Source organism: Catharus ustulatus, chromosome 3 (assembly GCF_009819885.2).
Source record: "Catharus ustulatus isolate bCatUst1 chromosome 3, bCatUst1.pri.v2, whole genome shotgun sequence".
Classification (NCBI taxonomy): domain Eukaryota; kingdom Metazoa; phylum Chordata; class Aves; order Passeriformes; family Turdidae; genus Catharus; species Catharus ustulatus.
In genome coordinates this window covers 109,910,517-109,934,323 of record NC_046223.1, presented here as the reverse complement: position 1 = coordinate 109,934,323, position 23,807 = coordinate 109,910,517, and the positions used below count along the sequence as shown (strand labels likewise).

Here is a 23,807-nt window from a genome sequence, read left to right as displayed (position 1 = left end):
AGGTATGTAGATGATAGCCTCTCTGAATAAGGCTGTTGTATGTCACTGTCCCTACATCACTAAATTTCACAGAGGAGGAGGAGCCTCTGCAGTTCAGGGATGAGGTGCTTTGGTAGAGGGAAGAGACTTTGTAGTGCCTTTTCAGTGAATTCCTCAGGATCCAAGTGACAGGGACATCATTAATGGCTTGGTAACAGTCCCAGCTACAGAAGGGACTTTGCTGAGCAATGCAGGGTTCTACCACAAAGCATCAACCCTCCAGCATCCATGGATGTGCCTTCTGGAGTACACAGGACACTGACTGCAGTGTCTGGAGCTGCTTTTGAGCTCACTTGTGGCTTTTCTTTCCTTTTTCCTTTGTCTGAAGGTGTCACATGCTAAATGCCACTAAAGCATAAGCAGTAACAGCTTGAGAAACAGTAATAGGATCAAAGTTTCCTGATGTTAGTGTCTGGGCTTGCTTACCTGTTAAGTAATTTTCAGACAGTTACTTTCTTAACTTCAAGATGGAATTTCTCACTGAATTCCTAGCTTCTAAAGTCTGGAAGCAAATTTAGCTTTTCCATGGCTAGGATCATAAGCAACAACTACTTTTTTAGATGTCCGAGTAAAGAAGGTGTAGCTGCTTTTGATCTTCAGCAAGCACTGAACTGACCCAGCTGGATGGTTTCAGCCCCTCAGAGTCACCAGCCACTACTGAATGTTGTCTTGGATCTAGACAGCTTTCAAAGTGCTTCTGCACAGCAATAGGCAATAATTGAGAATAACAAGCCAGACCCCTCTCTTGGTGTTCCCAATGGCATTAAATCATTTCCAGGTGATCATTCACTCTAGGCTCTAAGCTGGAGTCTCCTACACTAAGTTTGATCAAATAAGATGATTAATACTGGAAGCACTATTTGGACTTTCCTCCTGCTATAATCATCTGTAATTGTGGCTACCCAGACATTGTCCTTTTTACTTGAAGTATTTAATCCTTTAAATCAGAAAAGATTCGCCAGAGAATGATCACCAGAAAACATTAACTGTTACTCTTTTGACAAAATGCACTGAATTACTCAGCATCAAAATTATTGTTTTGTTTAAGGAGAGTTTAAAAATTTAAATAACCATTTACAGTGACAAGTTAGATAAAGAAATACTTCCCACAAAATGTAAGGTCCTTAGTTTGTATATTTACAAAAGCAGTTCTCCTTTTTTGGATAGGAAAATGATCTATTGGGTTAGCAAATGCAATGTTATATTTTCCAACTTATAACAAATAGAAGCTGTAAAGAGCTTGCTATGCCAAAACAAGCAAAAAGTTTGCTTTTCTCCTCTGCACAGCTTGACATAGCATTTGAAAATCTTGATTATTTTGGTCTTCTAATGCACTGAAGGATGACAAGATCTGGTATTTAATCCTCATTTAGTTTATTGCTTCCATTCCTTCCAAGTACAGAATTCTTACTGAATCAAAATAACTTCATTTATATAAGAAGTATGGTCTTCACTGGGACAGAGCTGCAGTGTGACATGTTATGCAGTCAGATGTTTTTCACTCTAAAGCAGTGGCTGGCTATCTATAAAAGAAACCTCCATATCAATTTATTATTGCTTTTGCACTCTCACATGTACAGCGTTGGGGCAGAAACATGAAAGTGGAAACAAGAATTCTGAGCTGGATTTTTCATTGTCTCTGTTCTCCTGTAACTCATCCTGCTCCCATGGAAGTTATTTTCAGCTCACATCAATGGAGGTCAGACTGTACATCAGCACTGTATCCCAGCTCTGTGCCATCTACTAAGAGGTGTCTAGCTGAGAGGCCAAAGGCAGGAGCTTAGTGGTCTCTGGATGGGCAGGTCTCAGGAGACATTTTAGTGTGTCTTGTGTATCTGTTAAAATGTTTGGTGCTTGCATGCTTTGAAGAGGGAGCTGAAGCCCCACAGCTTTAGTGCTGTAGTGCTTCACATTAGTGCTCAAAGTTACTTTGGCATGGGAATGAATAAACGGGAGGTGAAGCAGATAGATAAATGTGTTTAGTAGGAGATTGTCCCCTGGTGCCTAGTAAATTCAGGTTAAAAAGGAAGGAAAAAATCCATGCTCCTTTCCTCTCTAAAAAATCTTTGGAAAGCTGTAGAGTCAGCACTGAAACAAGCCAGTCCATTTCATGCAGTAGTGGTGGCCAGAGTGCTTTGAGCAGCAGAGCTCCAGCCTAAATTGAATCATGTGTTTGGCATAATCTTACAGGTTTTTTTGCATTCTGGATGAGGATGAAACTGCTCCAGTAGCACAGGCCTCCATATGCTGTCAGCACGCTTCATTTGGTAACAACTTCTCCTCCTGGGCCAGAAGGCTGCGTGTTGGATTTGGCCCAGCACTGCTGCTGTGCTGCTGAACCACCCAATATCCAGTTAAATATCTGGCCTTAGGGGTAAAATGCTAAACTAGGGCCTTTTTTTTCTGGTTTTGTACTGCTGTTGGTCATCCATGTGGATTTTGCCTGGAAGAGACATCCCAGTGGTGCTGATTCTCTACCTGGCTTTCAGGGCTGTGTTTGAACTGCTCTTTGATGTCAGGTGGGCAAACTCACTTGCCAGTTCAGCTCTTCATCTTTTGTGGGTATTACTGATGATCTACAAACTTGGTGTTTCTCTGTTGTATGGTTCTTATGCCTCAAAGCTTCTCTCTGTGTCAGCAGGGTGATTCTGGGATTCTTAACAGCAGAAAGTCTTGGGGTTTTGCTGTCCAAATCAGGAACATGTCAAAAACAATACATATTTCTGATAAAGTTTTCATCTTTTAACACCCCTCTCACTTTTTATTGTTTTACCCCAGAAGCCTGGTTCTTCCTAGAGTAAATGTGCTCAAAATTAACTTATATCTGTGGGATGCAGTGTTGAAATTCATTGAAATACGTTTTCTTCTCTTCATCCTCTGCCTTTCTTGATAGTTTGAAGTATTGGTATTCCCATGTATTGTAACCAACTCTGCAAGTTTTCCTGGACATCTGTAGAAATCTTTTCAGCTTTGGACAGAATATACAGGTCAAGCAAGAAAAATCACTCCTAATACAGAGTAAGATGATCCTTTGATATCAGCTGTGCATAAGGGAATGAATTACAGTATACTCACTTTTGTAGCAGTGGCACACTTTTAGCTCTATTTCTTAGCACTCAAAGTATACAGTGACTTGTAAGTCACTTTAAGGCTCTCACAGCATTTTTTTGAAGTTAACATCTCTTGGGTTTGGATTTTTTTTCCCCCTCTTAAGCCACAATCATAATAATATTCCTTTGTTAAAATGTTTTAATTCCCTTAGAGGTAGAAAATCAGATACATATTTAACTCCCCATTGTAGGGACAATATTAGGTACATTAGGACTTAGCTTTGTCACCACTCTTTATCACTCTTCTTTAAATCCATAGAGCTCAACATTTGCAGATACATATTTTTAAATCCTTAATAGCTACCATGATGCTTTGGTATCTGAGTTATTAAAGGTCCAGTAGCTTTTAATAATGTTTTAAAGGATTTTCCTCATAAATTGCAAAATAGTATTGTGTGGCTAGTCTCAGTTGCAGGGAGTTCTCCAACTGGCACACCTTTAGAAATGAAAGAAGCAGGAGCAATGATTCTGAAAGAGGCTAACCTCTGAAGGACAAGGCATGGAAGAGAGACATAAGTTGCATGAGTAGTTCATTTGAACTTGATGGTACTGTTGAAAATTCTGCAGTGGAAAAAGGTGTGATTTGGCAGTGGTTTGAGAGGAGGTTGGCATGGGGTGAGGGGAGCTGTGTGCAGCAGGGATCAAATAAGATGACTGAGCAGAGCCTGGCTGTGGCTATGCCAGGACATTCTCCTGTCCTCTCAGTGAGCTTGGCTGTGTCCAGACTGGCCACTGCAAGTGGCTGCTGGCCTGTGCTGCCTCCTGGGCTGTGATTGGGATGGTTTGGGAGAAGGCAGGTTGTCCCATGCCAGGGGGTAACAGGGACTCTTCTAACAGCTTGAACTGTTGAACTGAGCTCCTGTACTCAGGCCCAGGCTGTGTAGGAATTACTCAATAAAACAATGTGGCCCATGTTCTTCTACCCGCAGAGCTTTCTGCCTGCTGCCATCTTTGCTCCACTCTACCCTAGGCCTTGGCTTTCTGTAGGGAATTCAGGCATCCAGTTTGGGATTTTTTTGGTTAATCCAAGCAAGATCAAGTTGACATTTTCAGGTCTTCATCTTACAAGTTAAAAACCACATCACAGTTACTGAATTGGGTTTGGTCTTCTTCCTCTGTGGGTGAAATAGAGAGTATTACTGTTTATATGTTGAAGCCAAGAGCTTTAGCATCCCCTCCTCCCGCTTTCTAGTCACAACAACTGAATTTAGTACTTGTATTCAGTTCATTCCAAAAAAGCTCAGACAGCAGCTGATTAAAATGAACCAGCCCCTCTGAACAAACCAGCAGCAATTCTGGAAAAGGAGTGTGGCTGCCTCATGGGTTAAAACATGCAGCAGCCCTTTCAGTGCATGCATTTCTTCAGCTGCAATTACCTTCTGAGGCAATATTTGTTCACCACTTTGACAGAACCCACCTTTTCCTGTGCTTTTTTTTCCCTGTCTTCATCATCTCTCTGCAGCCCTCAGAGGAGGCTCTCCTCCACACCGGGTTCCTCCCTTCCGCTGTTTTTTCTTTGCCTCCCTAAATCTTTCAGTGACAGCATGTATTTCCCCAGGCATAGGTTTTTCCTGGCAAACTGCACAGAGGTGAGTATTCCCTAGGCAAGAGTTCTTCTATCTCCTAGTAGGTCCTGGAGAGTTTGTCTTGACTCTGTGCCTTTACTTTTGTTTCAGAGGATTTCCCTTTGTGGCTTCTCATCCAGATTTGTTCCTCTCCTGAGGAATACAGACACATGGGTAGGTGAAAGCTTTGCATCTATTGTGTTTAAACACAGATACAGCTAAGTCCTGACAGTAGTTAGGAAGGGATGGGGCTGGTGAGGGCTGATGTTTTGGGTGCCTTCTGCCAGAAGTTTTTTTTTTAATCTTTGTAGCTGGTTGTTACTGGGGTCAAACTCAAGCACCTCCAGTACTAGAGGTTTGCTGTTGCTGGGTTTAGTTGGTTAAGGCACTTGGTGCTTTTCCTGGCTGCAGATGAAGAAGGTGATGGCTTGGAGCAGCAGATTGGCAGGGAATGAGCAGCCAGGAGCCTGCCCTGGCCTTGCCAGAGCCTGCAGAGCCAGGCAGGCTGCAGGAGGAGGTAGGTTGGCACGCAAGCCAGCAGTTGTTTCTGGGTTGCATCCTACACCTTTTGTGTTCCCCAGCCCCTGAGTGGCAGTCAGGCTAGAGCTTGACTCCTGAGTTGTTGATCCCAGTGCTCCCTTTCCTTTTCGTGTTGTGGCAGAAGAGCCTAGAATGGCCTCAGCCTTTTGTCTTTGGGAAAGAAATGAGTGGCAACATTTGATCTTACTTCCTCTGCCAGAAACCTTGGGCAGCTGAGTGGCTGATGGAGAGGCAGAAATCAGCTTAAGGGAAATCCTACATTTAGCATCTTTCCAAGAGGTTTTATTGATGGAGTGCCCAGAGCTATAATAGGTGAGAGTAGTGTACTTGCTCATGGATTTTCCCCTCCAAGGAAGAAAATTTCTGCAGGCTGGAGTGGCACAGTGTCCCAGCACAACTGCTGGACAGATGGTCTGGAGCAAACTTGTCAAAATGTGTGTTCAGCTGCTGTGCCTTCTGGTCCTTGGCTGGCAGGGTTGTATTCCTGCCACTCCTCAGGCATTCTGCTCCTCGGCCACTCACAAATTCACAGCTGCCTTTTGGGCCAGCCAGGTACATGTTTGCCTTCCCCTCTGAATCCAGTAGGATTTATATACAGCATAAAAACTGTTTGTCCTGGTCAGCTGAAAGAAAGTGAAGGTGTCAAAACATCAAAGAGTGAAGATATGGGTCATTTTTTCTTTAACAAAATTCAAATAGCTAAAACAATGAATGAGAAAATAGAGCTTTGTTTTCCTAGCAGTGTGTGTATCCATGCTCGCAGCTGTGAAGCCTTCAGAGATTCAAACAGGCAAACCTTTATTTTCTGTCAGTTGTTGAGTCACAAGCTTAGGTTGCAAGGCATGTTTGACCATCACTTTGCCAAGTGACACTAGTATTTGTCGCAATTCCAATCCAGCTGCTGTCAGATTGGCAACTCGCAAAATCCCAGTAAACAGCCCCGTTGGTCTTCTACTGACAGATCAAATTTTTCTGAAAACCAAGGATAATAGTCTGGTATAGTGTTCTTCTCCATCAAAAAGAGAAGAAAAGGGAGCAAAAATTCTGTGTGACTTACCCAGTTAGAGGATAAATCTGCCTCACTGTCCATAAATTGTCTGGTCTCAACCTTTTTTAGAGGCAACCTTGTAGCCTCTCTTTGGGTTTGTTTTTCTCTTTAGTGGCTAGGGAGTAAAGCAGGTTGGCAGGGATGCTCTCCTTATAGGAATTCAGCCCTTCCAGTTTGTCTCCTGAACATCTTTGTTTTTCTAAGTGCTTTGTGAGTGATGTTTCCCATGCAGAGGACTTTCCTTTCTTTCCTGACACCAATCCTGTCTCCTGAGAACAGCTTCCAATGTGTTTCTTTACTGAAATCTTGCTGTGCCCCCACAAATGGGAGGTTGAGGGTGATTGAAAGAAAACAATGGAAAATGAAACCATGTTTAGCTGCTGGATCTCACAGAATCATCCATATTCATTCTATGTTATGTCTTCTGAGTGGCAGAAACCTGTTCTTGAGATAACTCTACCAAGCCTTGTGTGGCTCCAAGTGGTGGAACTGAGACCCTTTTCTAGCTGTACTTCCCAGTCAGGGAAATCGAGTTGGATGTCTGAAAGACTTGGCCCTCTTCTCTCATGGCTTTTCTTTGGAGGGCAGACTGAATGGAATTATGCTCAGGAAAACTGAGATTTTTGGGTGCTCCTGGACTTGTAGTTGACATAAGCACTGCTTCAGGAGAGTGTATTGCACAGGTGGTGCTGCTATGTGTGCACCTGGCAGTCAGAAAGAACTGTACCTTGGGATCAGAGTAGGGCACTCACACTGTCAGAGAGGTTTAAAGTAGTCACAGCTCTAAAATTGGCTACTCTGTGTTTTCTTTCATTTTGGAAATAGTAATTTCCCTGACCTAAGGAAAACTTATGGCCGTCCTCCCTGTGCCAGCATTGTCCTTATCTGCATTCATATTTCACTGTCTAGTGTTGGATTTTTGGTCCCATGAGATTATACAGTCATTATTTCTCCAGGTTTTTAAGCAATTGCCTGGCTTATAGTTCAGTGGTAAGTTTCTGTCATGACTGGCTTGAGTGATTTCAGTACATCCACAGCTGGAACATGAGGATCCTTTGGGAAAGAGTTTAAGTAATTATTTTAATGTGCTTCATTTTCTTTCTGATTAGAACACTGAATATACTTTAATGGGTTTTATAAATAGTTAATTTGTGTTTATGCCATCATCCTAAGCCCAAAGGGCTGAAAATAGCTCTCTAGTCTGTGTAGTGTTACAGCTGTGTGTACCATCCGGTGGTGTTTCCAAGCAGAACACAAATGTAACTTCACCTAGGGTGAAATGCAGCAAGGACGTACAGTAGTTTCACGAATACAAGCCGCACGGATTATAAGCCGCACCCCCGGTGCCTCGACAATGTTGCTGTCTTTGTCAATAGATAAGCCGCACCCCGAATATTAGCCGCACTTTCGTTCGTCGCGAGAATCCGTGCGCAGCTTTCACAAATTGGCCAATTAGTAAGGGGATCGCGGCATAGCGGGCTTTACTGGCTCGGGGCGGGGCCAGGCAGGCTCGGCCCGCTCATGGTTGCCGACGGGGCCGGGTGGCCCAGCTCAGCGCCACGGCTCGGCGGGGCTGGCCGGGTGGTGCTGCCGCCGCCGCCGGGCTCGCTGGCCCCCCTCTCCCGTCAGCACCGCCCCGCTGCCGCGTTCGCTCGCCCGGCTGGCAGGGCTGCCGCTGCCGGGCTCGCCGTCCGCCCCGCTGCCGCTTTCGCTCGCCCCGCTGCCGCTTTCGCTCGCCCCGCGCCGCGCCTCGCGAGCGCCGCGCCCGCCCCGCGCCGCGCCCGCCCCGCGGCGCTTTCGCGGCTCGCGGCGGCGCGCTCGCGGTTCGCGGCTCGCGGCTCGCGGCGGCGCTTTCGCGGCTCGCGGCTCGCGGCTCGCGGCGGCGCTTTCGCGGCTCGCGGTTCGCGGCTCGCGGCGGCGCTTTCGCGGCTCGCGGTTCGCGGCTCGCGGCGGCGCTTTCGCCGCTCGCGGCGGCGCGCTCGCGGCTCGCGGCGGCGCTTTCGCGGCTCGCGGTTCGCGGCTCGCGGCGGCGCTTTCGCGGCTCGCGGTTCGCGGCTCGCGGCGGCGCTTTCGCGGCTCGCGGTCGCGGCTCGCGGCGGCGCTTTCGCGAGCGGCGCTTTCGCTCGCCGGGCGGCGCTTTCGCGAGCGCCGCTTTCGCTCGCCCCGCCGGCAGGGCTGCCGCCGCCGCCACCACGCTCGCCGGCCGCCCCCTCCCGTCTGCACCGCCGCCGCGTTTCCTCGCCTTGGCCGGCACTGCAGGCCCCCGCACCGCCGGGCTCCCCCACGCTGCTGGCCCCGATTATGCTGGGCTTCCCCCGCTGCCAGGCAGCCCCACCCGCCGGCCTTCCTGCTTCTGCCATGCTCCCCTGCACTGCTAGCCCCAGTTCTCCCGGGCTCCCCCGCCCTGCTGGCTCAGGCTCTGCCGCCCTCCCTGCCCCGCCCTGCTGGCTCAGGCTCTGCCGCCCGCCCCCCACACTGCTGGCCCCGCCTCTGCCAGGCTTTCCCACCTCTGCCGGGGCCGGCCGGGCTCCAGCTTGGCTTGGGGCTGCCGCGGGCTCTCACTTCCGTGTTGGCAGCTTTTAGAATTTTGTTAATAGATTAGCCGCCCCGGAATATTAGCCGCACTTCCGGGTTTCCACCAAAATTTTGGTCAAATTGGTGCGGCTTGTATTCGTGAAATTACTGTAATTGCTTTGTGCAACACTTCATTGCAGCACCATAAAGGAAGAGCACTTAATTCAACTGGAAATGCAGAGAGAATTGCACCCATGTAAATGCAAATGCCCAGCTTGGAATTTGACCAGATTGCTAAAGTAGATTGTCTCCTTTTAAGAAAGATTTGACAGGATTTTTAACAGACCTGGTTCATTGTTTACAATATACTAAAGGAATAAAACTTAACATGCACTTTTCTGTATACAGAAGAACTGTAGAGCCAAGTAATATCAGGGAACTGGAATGAAATTCCATTACCACTAGCTGGCACCAACTTTCAAATACTTCCCATAGTCCTCTGAGTGAACTCTTGGCTTTTGGTTCCCCCTCCTGTTTGGCAGGACATGGGGGCATTTGTAGCAGAGCTAGGCAGCACTGAGGGTGCTGGAGCTGCTGTGAGCCTCTCTGCAGGCATATCCAGCAAGTCCTTACTTAACTGAGAAAGAGAGAAGGCAGAAGAGCCTTTAGAGAAGCTACAGGATAAATTTATGACTACACAGAATCAAAAGTGTCTTTTTTTTTTTTTAACTTCTCCTTTGGAAGAGGATTGAACATGACGTAATTGGGCAGATTTAAACATGTTTTGTTTCATGGACTTTACAATAATAGGATGACTCAAGTCCCTAATTAGAATAAAAAAGCATTACCTCATCGATGAGCCTGCTCCTTTCACCAGGGCAGGGGAAATCTTTAATCGACAGATGCAGGGAACTGCTCATAGATGAGACAGACTGCTAATGAGGGATGGATTCAGAGCTGCCCTATTGCTTTACTGTTCACTGAAGAAGCTGTCTGGGGGGTGAATGTGTGCTCAGTTTAAGTAGAGGTGGGAGACTTGTTTTTCCTTTCATCTGATGCTGTCAGGTTCCTAATTCAGCAGACTTAATAAAAGCATTGTTCCATCTTCCCCATGGACCTGCTGCAGACCTTCCTGTCTTCATTTCAAAGGATCAAAGAATCAGCTTTGGAAAACCATTTCTGAAAGCAATCTCTAAAACTTTGCCAAAAATGCATGATTTAGCTATATAACTATAGGCTGGTACTAATTAACACACCTGGGGATCACATTTTTACTGCTACCCCTTGCAGCATTTGGCCAGGTCTGGAATTATCTGAAGTGTCAATTAAAAAGGAACAGCCCTAAGGACAGATTCATCTGGGACTCAGCAGCTCTTCATTCTGCACTTTCTTGGGTCATATCACAGTACTTAAAAGTTAGATTTCTCCATTATCCCTTTAGTAAAAGGAGTAAAACTGATTTTATAGATCTGCCTGGGGAAAAGTTTCCCTTTGTACAGAAATGTGGCATTCAGATAGTTGTTAATGACCATTGTCATAGAAGCAAAAACAATGCTTTCCACTACCTTCTGTAATTTTGGGTATGAATCAGACCCTTTCTTTCCATATTGCCTGATATGCCCAGTCATGTCCAAATCATAGAGGAAATAAGGTTTATTATGCCAGTGAATTACACAGCTGTTGTAGGTGGTTTGACTGTGGCTAAACTAGTAAATAAAAGCAGGCAGGAACTGTAGTGTTGCATTTGCCAATTTGAATAAAGTAGCTTCTGTCCAACAGCTAAATCCTTCCACTCCCTAGAGCAAGCTGGCCATGTCCAAAACAGGAAGGGCCCTAAGCTTGTACTGATCCCTAAACTTAGTCCAGGCATTGTTTGGGAAAGCAGTAGCTACCTTGGGCCAAATTCAGGCTGCTAAAAACTCACAAGGCAGTTACTGTGCACCATTATCCCAGCCCATGCACTCACCACATTTATTTGCTGTTGGCCTTTTGTTGCCCTCAGGGCAGCCTGAGGAATGTGCATTTTTAGGAGTCAGGATTGGAGCTGTTGGGGCCCTGTAATGAGGTGCAGGCACTACTGAGTGTGTCTGGCACCTGAGGATGGTCCATGGCCATAAACTCCCAGGGGCATTTTGCAGCAAGGATGGGTCTGGCTGCTGGCTCCTCTCAGCTGGCACTCTGTTGGGTGATGGCACAGCTCAGGAACTAGCCTTCAGCTGGATAGGTGCAGCCTGCCTCTTTTGGGCTGTAACAGAGTCCAGCCTTGTGGGTGTGAGCTGTGGTGTATCACATGGCTTGGAAAAGGTCTTGATTTTGATTTTTATTTTCTGAGGTCTGCTCTCTGAACCACAGTTTTCTGTAATAACTGCTCTTTATTTGTCACGATCCACAAAGGGATTGGAGTGGCTTGAATGGAAGACTTCTAAGCTTCTCTCTTCCTTGCTTTTTGTCTGTAATAGTATCTGAGGCATACTTGATGGCATCATTAAACACAAAATGCAGTGTCATGCCCTCAAAACCATCTTACAGAATCAGCAGGTTGGAAGAGATCTTCAAGATCATCAAGCCCAGCCCATGCCCTAATGCCTCAACTAGACCATGGCATCAAGTGCCACATCCAGTCTTTTTTTAATCATGTCCAGGGATGGTGACTCCACCACCTCCCCAGGTAGACCACTCTAGTACTTTATCACTCTTTCCATAAAAAACTCGTTCCTAATATCCAACCTATATTTCCCTTGATGTAGCTTGAGACTGTGTCCTCTGATTCTGTCAGTGCTGCCTGGAGAAAGAGACCAACCCCACCTGACCACAAACACCTTTCAGAGAGTTGTAGAGAGTGATGAGGTCACCCCTGAGTTTCCTTTTCTGCAGGCCGAACAACTCCAGCTCTCTCCCTTGAAAGATTCAATACCCTCATCCAAGTCATCAATGAAAATACTGAACAGGACTGTCCCCAGCACAGACCCCTGAGCGACACCACTGGTGACAGATTCCCAGCTGGATGCAGCACTGTTCACCACCACTCTCTGGGCCCGGCCATCCAGCCAGTTCTTAACCCAGCAAAGAGTGCTCCTGTCCAAGCCACAGGCTGCCAGCTTTTCCAGGAGTTTGCTGTGGGGGACAGTGTCAAAGGCCTTGCTGAAGTCCAAGTAAACAATATCCACAGCCTTTCCTGCATCCACCAGGCAGTCACCTGCTCATAAAAGGAGATCAGGTTGGTCAAACATGATCCACCCCTCCTAAACCTGTGCTGGCTGGGTCTGACACCCTGGCCATCCTCTAAGTGCTGTGTGATGGCACTCACTATAAACTGCTCCATAACCTTACCTGTACTGAGGTCAGGATATAATTGCTGGGATCCTCCTTCCCACCCTTTTTATGAATGGGTGTCACATTCTCATGCCAGCTCCCAGTCATCTGGAACCTCACCAGTGAGCCAGGACTGCTGGTAGATGATGGAGAGTGGCTTTGCAAGCTCATCTGCCAGCTCCCTCATCACCCTGGGGTGGATCCCATCTGGGCCCATAGCTTTATGAACATCCAAGCAGCTCAGCAGTTCTCTGACTGCCTGCTCCTGGATAACATGGGGGACAGTTGTCCTGAGGACAAGCTGTCTTCCCACTAAAGACTGAGGCAAAGAAGGCATTAAGCACTTCTGCTTTCTCCTTGTCTGCAGTTACTAAGTTCCCTCCTGCATCCAGTAGAGAACAAAAGTTGGCCTCACCCTTTTTTTTGCCATTAATATATTTGCCATTAAAATATTTTTTATTATCCTTACAAAAGTTGCCAAATTAAGTTCAAACTGAGCTTTACCCTCCCTGGTTTTTTTCCTACATGCCCTAGCAACCCCCTTAAATATTTCCTGAGAGACCTGACCCTCCTTCCAAAGATGATACATCCTCTTTTTATTCCTAAGTTCCTTTGAAACCTCGTTGCCCATCCAGGCTGGACGTTTGCCTCATTGACTCATCTTTTGGCACACAGGGATAGTCTGTTCCTGTGCCCTCAAGATCTCTGTTTTGAAGCACGCCTATCTTTCCTGGACTCCTTTGTTTGTAAGGGCTGCTTCCCAAGGAACCCTCCAAATAAGTCTCCTGAATAGACCAAAGTCAGCCCTCTGCAAGTCCAGTGTGAAAGTTCTACTGATGTCTCTCCTTATTTCACCAAATATTGAAAACTCTATCATTCCATGATCTCCAAACAGCCTCCAACCACCACATCTCCCACCAACCCATCTCTATTTGCAAAGTACAGATCTAACATAGTCCCTCCCCTGGTGGGCTTACCCAACAGCTGCAACAAAAAGTTGTCCTCCACACACTCTAAAAACTTCCTTGACTGCCTCTTTTCTGCTGTATGAAGTTCCCAGAGATGTGTGGTAGGTTAAAGTCAACTACAAGAGCAAGGGCTGGTGATCCTGAGACATTCTCCAGCTGCTTGTAGAATAAGTTGTCCATTTCTCCTCCCTGGTTGGGTGGATGATAACAGAATCCCAGTAGGATGTCAGCCTTGTTGGCCTTTCCCTTAATTCTTACCAGGCATTCATCTGCATCGTATTAGTTTCAATACCCATGGCATCAAAAGCCTCCCTAATATAAAGGGCCACCCCTCCACCTCTGCTCCCTTTCCTGTCACTTCTGAAGAGCTTGTGCAGTGCTCCAGCTGTGTGAATTATCCCACTGTGTTTTTGTGATGGCAACTACATCATAATTCTGCTGTTGCACCATGGCCTCCAGCTCTTCTTGTTACCCCTGCTGTGTGCATTGGTGTACATGCACCTCAGCTGGGCTACTGATATCACCCCTAGCTCGGGCTTACCACCCTTGGGCCTGCTTCCAGACAGCCCAGCTGCACCCCCTTCCCCCTTCAAACCTCAATGAGTTCTCCAGTTCATGAGCTAAAATCCTTCAGTCCTTAACAGAGAGATGGAGCCCATCCAGTTCCATCAGTCCAGGTGCCATAAAAGGTGTCCCATGATCAAAGAACCCAAAATTCTGCTGATGACACCAGTCCTTGAGCCACTTGTTGACAATGTGGGTTCTCCTGTTCCTTCCATTGTTTTTCTCTGCACCAAAGGGACTGAACAGAACACCACCTTCACCCCTGCCCTATCAACTACTTGACCTTTAAAGTCCCTTTTAATTCCCTGACCCTCCTCTTTTCAATCTCATCATTACCAGCCTGGACTATCAGCAGTGGGTAATATTCAGAGGGCTGAATCAGCCCAAGAAGTCCCTCAGTGAAATCCTTTATGCAGGGAGGCAGCAATCCTCCCTGTGGAATGGATCCTGTCACATATGGGGCCCTCTGTTCCCCTCAGAAGGGAGTCACCCACCATGACTACCCTTCTTTTCTTTTTGATGTCAGAGGTGGTGATCTGTCCTACAGATGGAGCATAATTGGGAGGGCCACTGGGCAGATCTTTTTCTTCTACACCATCTGGCTGACCCTCTAGATCCAGGGCCTCACACCTATTCTGGAGTGCACCTGGATAGGTGATGGGGGTTGGGAGGAATTTTTATTATTAGCTCCTCAAGTAGGAACCCATTTCCATTCCCCTTCATCCACCAGGTGTGTCCTCCTGTTACCTGCCAGTGGGAGGCAAGGGAGTCCTCTGACTGCTGGTAGGCTTCCCTCAAGGATGGAAGGGCAGAACTTCAGCAATCTACTTCCCTTTCACTTTCCCAAATACTCCTTAGTCTTTCAACTTCCTCCCTAAGCTGGAAGCGAAAGGACATCATTCTCCTGATCAGCTCAAACGCTCCACACAGGAGGGGTCTGGACAGACACATCCTTTTTGGAGGGTTCCATTTGGCTACACACACTTTTACCATTGCAGTTTTTGACCGTGTAAAAACCATTATTAACAAAAAAACCCAAAACCAACCAACCAACAAAACCACAACAAACTAAAAACCCCACTAGCAGGAGGAAACCTGCAGTCCTGCCTGCTTGCCCTGCCTGTGCAAGCTGCTGTACCACGCCCCTGTTTGCCAGCTCCGGGTCGCCATGCTCCCTAGAGCCCTCCTTTAATCACCCCACTGCTGGCAGGAGGAGAGCCCTGCCCCACCCCAGCATGGCTAACAAGAACTCGCTACATTATCTGGGCCCCTTTGCAACAGACACCTCATTTTTCATCTGTGTGATGGGTTATCTGCCAGCATAGGTTGTTGTTGCGTGTAACACTCTTGTTCTGGAAACTTACTCCTGAATCATCCATCTTTCTCCTCTTGGCTATGAGTGACAGAGCCATGGCCCCAACTGTTCCTGTAATATTGGAAAAAGCAAAAGTGTTCTCAAGAGACTCCTGAGGGTTAATCCTCACTTTGTCCCTCAAGGGCTGTTATACCAAACCCTGACCTCACTGGAATTGTTTTTATTTGTTCAGTGATGCTGCCAAGAGATGAGGGCAGTGCCACACAATGCAGGATGTTGGAACAGGAAGGAGAAGCACATGGTCTAGAACTGTGCAGCAAAGTCTCAGGAGAATTAGTTTTAATTCTTCATTTCAAAGACATCCTGTTTAGGCTGCAGATAGCTAACTTCTGGTTTTCAGGACCACATTTCATTCCTGATGTGTAAAGAAACAATGCTGGCATACCCTGACATGCAGAGGTGCTGAGAGAGTGAATTCTGACAGGCTCTGAGGTGTTCTGGGGCTATCCAAACATTGTGGTTTGTTATCAGTAAGCATTGGTTTAGTTGCCCTTGGGAGGTGATGCTGGAGGTGTTACCCAGCCTGTTGAATTCCTTACTCTCATGGAGGAACTCCTTGTTCTGCCAATGCTTTTCCAGCACAGCACCATTGCTCACAGGAGGGGTGCTGTCCTGGTGCTGTTGTGTGCTGCTGGTGGATATAATGAAAGATGCTGAGTAGTCCTTAAGCCCTACAGCCAAATGGACAACATGGCAAAGGACAGCTGTCTCCTTTCTGCTCTCTGCTTAGCACTTCTGCCTGGAAGGGGCTGGTACCCAGGACCTCTTGCAAGGGCCCTTTCTAGAAGGTGACATGGACATCAAGCTTTCCTCCATATACAGTTTTCTGGCAGTATCACACCACCCTTTGCTCCTTTAAACACCCCCACATGCCTTTGTTCTGTGCCCAGAGCATGTCATTAGCACCAGGTCAGGCTATGACTTTGCAGAGCTCTAGCACAGCCCTCATGTAATTTCATTTTTAAGTTTGAGCACTTTGAACTTACAGATGCAGAAAAAACATTAATTGCAGAATGCCACAGAGCCAAGTGTTTTAAAGTATGGATACAGTCCTGCACCAGCCTTCTTGTTCAGCAGGGAGGTGTGTGTGCTGCCTCCTGTGCTTATGGCATCTCTGGTGTGGAATTCAGTGTCAAAATCTTTCCATAGCCACTCCATCACTGCTCTCCTCAGCTGGGCATGGGAGAGAAATTATAATGACAGACTTATGAGTTGAGATAAGGACAGGGGGAGATCATTCACCAGTGACCATCACAGCCAAACCAGGCTCCACTTGGGGAAATGAACTGAATTTATTACCAGTCACATCAAAGCAGGATAATGAGAAATAAAATTGAATTATAAAATGCCTTCCCCCCATCCCTCCCTTCTTCCTGGACTCCACTTCTATTTTCTCCCACCAGCAATGCAGAGGGATGAGGAATGGGGGTTGGGATCACTTCCTCACACATTGTCTCTGCTGTTCCCTCTCCCCACATCCTTCTCCCTTGGGGTCACAGGTCCTGCCAGCAAACCTGCTTCAGCGTGGGCTCCTCTATCTATGGGCCACAGGTCCTGCCAGGAGCCTGCTCCATTCTGGGGTCTCCACAGGGTCACAGCCTCCTTCAGGCATCCCCCAATCCAGGTTGGGATCCTCCACAGGCTGCAGGTGGATCTCTGCTCTCCCGTGGGCTGCAGGGGAATCTTTGCTTTGGCACGTGGACCATCTTCTCTGCCTTTTTCACTGCCCTGGGCATCTGCAGGACTGTTTGTCCCACATTCTCTTTCTCTCCTGGCTGCAGTTGCAGAATAGTTTTCCCCCTTACCTGTGCTATCACAGAGGCACTGCCACCGTGGCTGGTGGGCTTGGTCTTGGCCAGTGAGGAGTCTGTCCCTCTTGGAGCTGGCTGGCATTGACTGTCAGTCATGGGAAGCTCCAGCAGTTTCTCACAGAAGCCATCCCTGTAGCCCCTGCCTCCTACCAAAGCCTTGCCATGCAAACCCAGAACAGCAGGTACCAATGTCCCCTCTTGGAAGAGCAAAGGAAGATGAAGAGAGACAGGAGTGAGGCCAGGAGCTGGGTGGGCAGCATGAAGGGACTTGGCTACAGGAAGAAGTCAGCTCTACAAATCAGCATTTTGACCATATCTGATGAACTGTATGTTTACAACCATGCTGACTCTGTGGTGTTTGTCCTCTGTCCTGGCTATGTGGCGTGTGAAAGGTCTGCTGTACCATTTCTGCGTATGGATCCAAATTCTGAAGTGCCTTAGGTCTGTGTTTTCTGTCTGTACTGATCACTCTTCCTCCATAGCCACTGTAGCACAAGGGAGTAAAAGCTCAAAACCTTGTGCAGTTGTTTGTAATTGCTACTCCCCTGCTTTCATCAGCATCATTTCAGCACTTTTCCAGTCATCCCTCTTACTGACACAGATCAGTGATACAATCTGTGTTCCCTCTCTGTATTCAACCAAAGATTCTCCTTTACCAAACCTCAGGTAATTTCTCAGCTCTCCAACTTTCTAGATGGTACAAGATTCTTCATAGCATAGAGCTGTAATGTTCTTTGAATGAATTTAGGATTTATGAGTCAGCAGACTGACCCAAAGGACCCAAAGTTAGCTCATAGGTGAGTGACCAGTAGCTAAACCTGGCTCACACTGTCAGTGGCCAGTAGCTAAGCCTGGAGGAAAGAGCTCTCCTTGGCTGTTGGAGCTCTGGGTTTGCTGCTTTTTGTCCCCACACAAGCCTGACATCTCATGTCATCTGATGTGAGAGCCTGACATGTTTACCAGCATTTCTACCCATGGTCTGTGTTCCCTGATGCACTTTCCCTGCTCCACCCTTTGCAGCACAGGAATCTTCAGTGTTTAATGCAGCCATCTCAAGGTGGGCAGGGGCAGATCATGAGGTGGCTGAGCAGGAGCAAGGAGTGGGGTATGCAAGAGTCAGTTGTGTGGATCTACAGGCTCATGCTGTGTCAAGTCATAATCCTCTGAGGATGTGAGATGCTCTCTGGAGGCTGAGATGATCTATCTGCCAGGTCTGAAGAATGCTGTGGGAATAGCAAGCGTCCTCTGGCTGGGCTGAGCTGAGAGATTTTTTTTTGCCAGCAGGAGGGTAGTGAATTTTGTTAAGATTTTGGAATATTGTCATGGCTGCCAAATAACATCAGCAATGAGTTGGATTGCATGTGTAAGCCAGAGCACTTGTAAAGAGTACTCATTTCTTCTTTCAGTCACATGTTGTGGCTTGCTGGCACTTAGCAACTTCCAGTGGTTCAGTGCCTGGCCCCACTGTGCTCCCCAAGGGGTTTGTGGTGCTTCCCCACTGGACCCCCCTGCAGCCTGACAGACAGCTGGAGCTCACTGCCCAGCCCCTGGAACTACTGACCTTGCAAAAGCTTCTCTGCTGAGAAATCAAGCTAGTTACCAATAAAATCATAAATAGGAGTCCAATTTTAAAAATGCAGAATTTCGTCATCTGTTTTTAATGCTTACAGCAGAAAGCAGCCCCCAGGCAGTCTCCACTGCAGAGCCTCAGTGTCTTGCTTAGGAGGGAGAGATTGTGTCTGGGGTGCTCCCTGGTGTGACTGTTCCTGCAGTCTGACCTCCAGCAGTGTCTGCAGCACCACAGGTGGAACTGCTTCATGCAATAGGTATATCCATGGCCTAGGGAATATTTCACCCAGAGCAATTTTATCTTTCCTCTGTTAAAAAAAAATCATCACAAGAAACCTGTAGGCAGGAAAGCAGTGTTCTCCTTTTGTGGAAGATGTTGCCATGATCAGCAGAAGAGGCAGCAGCCAGTGTGTCTGCAACAGCAGTGTCATTTAGCTCTGACAATGTCTCACTGTGTCTTTGTCCCATCTCTGAGTTGTAGTGAGAGGTTTGTTTTACCCATGGCACAGCCAAGAGGAAAAAGTGACCTCGGTGAACAGCAAGATGTGGGGGAGGGAAGGCAATGGGGAACCAGGCTCAGCCCCATCATCCCCCCTCGAGCTGATGCAAATCCTGCTCAGTTACTGCTGGAATCTGATCACTGCCTTGGTATCTGGCTTTTCATAAACCCTTTAGATGTGGTGTGACAGGTATGTCACACAAAGTTTTAGACTGAAACGTCATGTGCAGGTTGCCAGAGGTTTTCTGTAGGCTCGGGGTTGGTCTGTTCAGGTGCCAGGCAAAGAAAAGGAAAGGTTTTCTTCCTTCAGGGTACCATCAGGGATTAGAAAGGCCAGGCGTTTTTTATGCAAACATCCTCTATCCTATTGGAAGCTTCTCTGTTCACAGAGAGAGAAAAATTAGAGTAGTGTCTGCAGTCTGGGCTCTTGTACCCCTTCTGCTTTAGGATGTGGTGAAAAGGGAATTCAGGTGAGGCATCAGCAAAGTGTAAATTATCTTCTCCTGAGGAGTACAATGTAAGTCCAGGGCACTGGGCTGCATTCTGTTGTGAAGAGGTAAAGATTAAATAACCCAAAATTAAAACTTGATTACAGTAGTTTCACGAATACAAGCCGCACGGATTATAAGCCGCACTTCCGGTGCCTCGACAATGTTGCTGTCTTTGTCAATAGATAAGCCGCACCCCGAATATTAGCCGCACTTTCGTTCATCGCGAGAATCCGTGCGCAGCTTTCACAAATTGGCCAATTAGTAACAGGATCGCGGCATAGCGGGCTTTACTGGCTCGGGGCGGGGCCAGGAAGGCTCGGCCCGCTCATGGTTGCCGACGGGGCCGGGTGGCCCAGCTCAGCGCCACGGCTCGGCGGGGCTGGCCAGGTGGTGCTGCCGCCGCCGCCGGGCTCGCTGGCCCCCCTCTCCCGTCAGCACCGCCCCGCTGCCGCGTTCGCTCGCCCGGCTGGCAGGGCTGCTGCCGCCGCTGGGCTCGCCGGCTGCCCCCTCCCGTCTGCACCGCCGCTGTGTTTCCTCGCCCTGGCCGGCACTGCAGGCCCCCGCACCGCCGGGCTCCCCCACGCTGCTGGCCCCGATTCTGCTGGGCTTCCCCCGCTGCCAGGCAGCCCCACCCGCCGGCCTTCCTGCTTCTGCCATGCTCCCCTGCACTGCTAGCCCCAGTTCTCCCGGGCTCCCCCGCCCTGCTGGCCCGGGCTCTGCCGCCCTCCCTGCCCCGCCCTGCTGGCTCAGGCTCTGCCGCCCGCCCCCCACACTGCTGGCCCCGCCTCTGCCAGGCTTTCCCACCTCTGCCGGGGCCGGCCGGGCTCCAGCTTGGCTTGGGGCTGCCGCGGGCTCTCACTTCCGTGTTGGCAGCTTTTAGAATTTTGTTAATGTATTAGCCGCCCCGGAATATTGGCCGCACTTCCGGGTTTCCACCAAAATTTTGGTCAAATTGGTGCGGCTTGTATTCGTGAAATTACTGTAAGTAGAGGTAGTGGTTACAAACAGAGGCTGCCTGTCATTGGAAGGAGGCACCAAACTGTTGCTGATTAGACAATGCCAAGGCCTGCAGTGAGACAACACTTTAAAACTTTTAGTGTTAAGCTGAAAAAGGGTACGTTTATATGAGATACAACTATAATAAAGGTGGTGAGACACTGGCCCAGAGAAGCTGTGGATGCCCTGTCTCTGGAAGTGGGCAAGACCAGGTTGGATTGGGCTCTGAGCAATCTAATGACAGGTGTCCCTGTACACAACAGGGGGGTTGGAATGGGTGATGTTAATGTCCCTGTCAACCCATTTTGTGACTCTGCTGTTTCATGAGGTGTGAGTGCCCAACACATCTGAAAATGAGGAATCAGCTATTCACATGTTCAGTGCTTTTTCAGAAAATAGATCTAACAAGAAGCTACAGTAGTATGTTCATGGCAGGAGGGGAGCAGGTTTCACCATTTCAGTGTTGAAGAAACCAGTCACTTCTCCAAAATGGTTGCTATTTGCATTTGTCAGTTTTAGGTGCTACATGTAAGAGTTCTCAGCATGACATTGCATACTTTTTAATTCCCTCTTTGTGAGGCCTTCTTTTTAAGTGTTTCTTCCCAGTCTGAGAGTGTGGCAGCAAACATGCTTACTAGCAAGTTTTTTTCACATGTTTCAGCTTGGGTAACTTGGATTGTGAAGCTTCTCAGGATGTTTTGTGAAGAACATCTCATAAAGGGATGATGTTGTCAGGTTGATTTCATTATAGTGGCCAAATTGAAATTCTTGTGGCACATTTTATTGCTGAGTTATACTGCATATAGACATCACTTTACAGGCATGCAACACAGTACTTACTCAAGAATTTCTTAGTTTTGGAGCTACAGACCTGCAGCAATCATTAATTAATGTAAGAGGATGGATTTTTTTTTTTCTAAGAACGTAGTTTTTATAGGGTTAAAAGAAAGTTTCCTGAGAAGTAACTCCTGAAATATAACTATTCCTGAAAGTAATGTCTTGCACAATTTTTTAGGTCCAAAGTGTTCTCCCTCATTTTATTTCCTGCTAAAGTTTTGGTTTTTTCAGAAAGATTCTGCATTTATTTAAGATTTGACATGAATTTTGCCTTTTATTGAAAATTGACTAGTAAACATTGTTTCTTTTCAGGGGCTAGCAGTTATAGCTAGTTATCATTTGTGATCAGCTTCAACCTGTCCCCTTTCTCTTGTTTTGCCTACTGTTACCTCTGCTAAGTTTTATCCTTTTTTTCCCCCTTACCTCTTCTCATCTGCACTTTCCCACTTTGACATTGAAGTTTCCTGTTTCTCCTCTGGTCTTTTTCAAAAGTGCAATTTAACCAATGATAATAATCTTTAGGGTTAAAGCAGAAAGAGTCCAGAACAGAGGTCTGGAGAGTGAGAGGTACATGATGTGAACAAGGGAGGTGAAGATGACAAGGAGGCCCTATTGTCTGGAGGGTAAGCAGCACTGCAGATTCTGGAGGTGGAGCAAGAAAATGTATGATACTGGCCAGAAAATTGGGAAGATGAGGAGGAGGGATGAAAAGGGGAAAAAGGATGGAACTGGGCAGAAATCAAAAAGGCTGGACATAAGGAAAATGAAAGGTGCACCAGAAGAGGGAAGCAGAGCAAAAATCAATTTTTCTCTCCTTTTATCAATTTGAAATCCAATTGTCCTGCCAGACATACAAATAGAGAAAGAGAATTATGGGCATGGTAAAAGCTCATATGCATCAAGCCCTGATGCTGCCATCATCATGATTGCCTTGTAGCTCTTTGACTAATTCATAGACAGGCATAATATTCTCATCTCCTTGTCCTACCAAAAGAGTGTTGTGGTTTTATCCCCTGTTGCTTGAGGTATCTCAGTGTCCAAGCTAATGCAGAGATGGCTCAGGATCTCTGCAGAGAAGCAGGTTCCTGCAGTGGTGCAGTGAGTTCACTGTCTGCAGGACCTGGAGGAGAGAAACTTCCATTGTCCTGCTCCTGCTTTAGAAGAAAATGGTGGGAATTTTCAGGATTGCTATGTCATTCCTTGGGTAAGATACCATTATTAATCAAAGCTGTAGATTCATGAAAAGATCATAGCATGATTCTGGCCAGATTTTAGTAATAAATGCTCTTCTAATTACTGACTGATTATATCTGATAATCCGCCTTTCTGTAATTTTACTGAGCATCAAGGCAATGCTCGCTGGCCCATGCTTGTGTTCTACTTTTTTAACTTGGCTGATTTCTAAAATAGCTTCATTTTTAGCCCTCTGTAACCTCCCTGGAGTTCTAAAATCTGTTGAGTAGTTATGGGTACAGAAAATGCGAGGCCAGTTTTTTCCAAAACACTTTAGTGCGTGTTATCTGGTACTGTATATCTGAAAATTTTCATCATTAATATGAGTATTAGGATAAGAAAAATTTCACTGTTGTCAGTAACCCTGAAAGTACCATTTTGCTGCTTTGCAGGCGAAACCCAAAATGCTAGTGAGTAGCTTTGCCTTTTTCACATAATAATTGACAACTTTGTTAGGCTTCTTTTGTTCTGGACCACGGTGGTTTAATTTAGTCATGGTTATGTTTTGAAACTTGTCTTTTGTTGTCCTTAACTTGTTTCAGCAAGTCTTACACACTGGTTTAGTCTAGAAAATCAGAGGAAAATGATAAAGAAAGTTCCTTTATGGTAGTTTTCCTTCTTTGCAATCTATTCTATAACCCTAGTTCCCTTGCCAGGCTTATGAGTGCTTGAGTGTTTTATTAGTTATTTCACTGAAAACATTTCAGGAAATGTTTCTGCATGATGATTATTGCTAGTGAACTGTGTACTAAACAAAAGTTGTCCATCTGTGGTCTTCTCATCTGCTTTCAAATTATGTTGGAAAACGATATAATGAGAAAAATTGAGGACAGATTATAAGCACATCTTGCCTTTGTTTAGGTAGAGCAGGTACTGTTGAGTTCTGAGCTCTTCAGAAAAATCTCTCCACACAAGCAGATCCCTGGATGGGAGCTGAACTCTTGAAAATCTGTTCCTTCAGGATTTCTTTCCATCTGTTGCTCTACTGGAACAAGAATCCAAGGCTGACCTAATCTTGAAGCTGCAGCAGACAAACCTTGCAACTGAATCCTCTTGCTCCAAATGATTTCTAATTGGAAATTTATTCCATCCATTGCACATTATCTTACTTTGGGACACGCCAAAGCAATTTAAAATACTGTAAATTAGCGTGATATCCACAAGAAAAAGACTGCTGTGTGAGGTAAAGTATCCCTGCAGCCAGCATTTGTCATGGTGGTTTAATTCTTAGGAGTGAGGCTGTGTGAGCTGATGGGCTTCAACTCTCTGTTGAGCATCCCTTGGCCAGAGTGACTGAGAATGACCCCCTTTGTCCTGTCTGTTATTATCAGGCAGC

General features: G+C 46.9%; 1 protein-coding gene across 1 annotated transcript in view; it reads left to right on the top strand.

Moving 5' to 3' along the window:
- The window catches only part of HS1BP3 (HCLS1 binding protein 3), a 56,619-nt gene that overhangs the window by 17,524 nt on the left and 15,288 nt on the right, over positions 1 to 23,807 (top strand). The window lies entirely within an intron of this gene.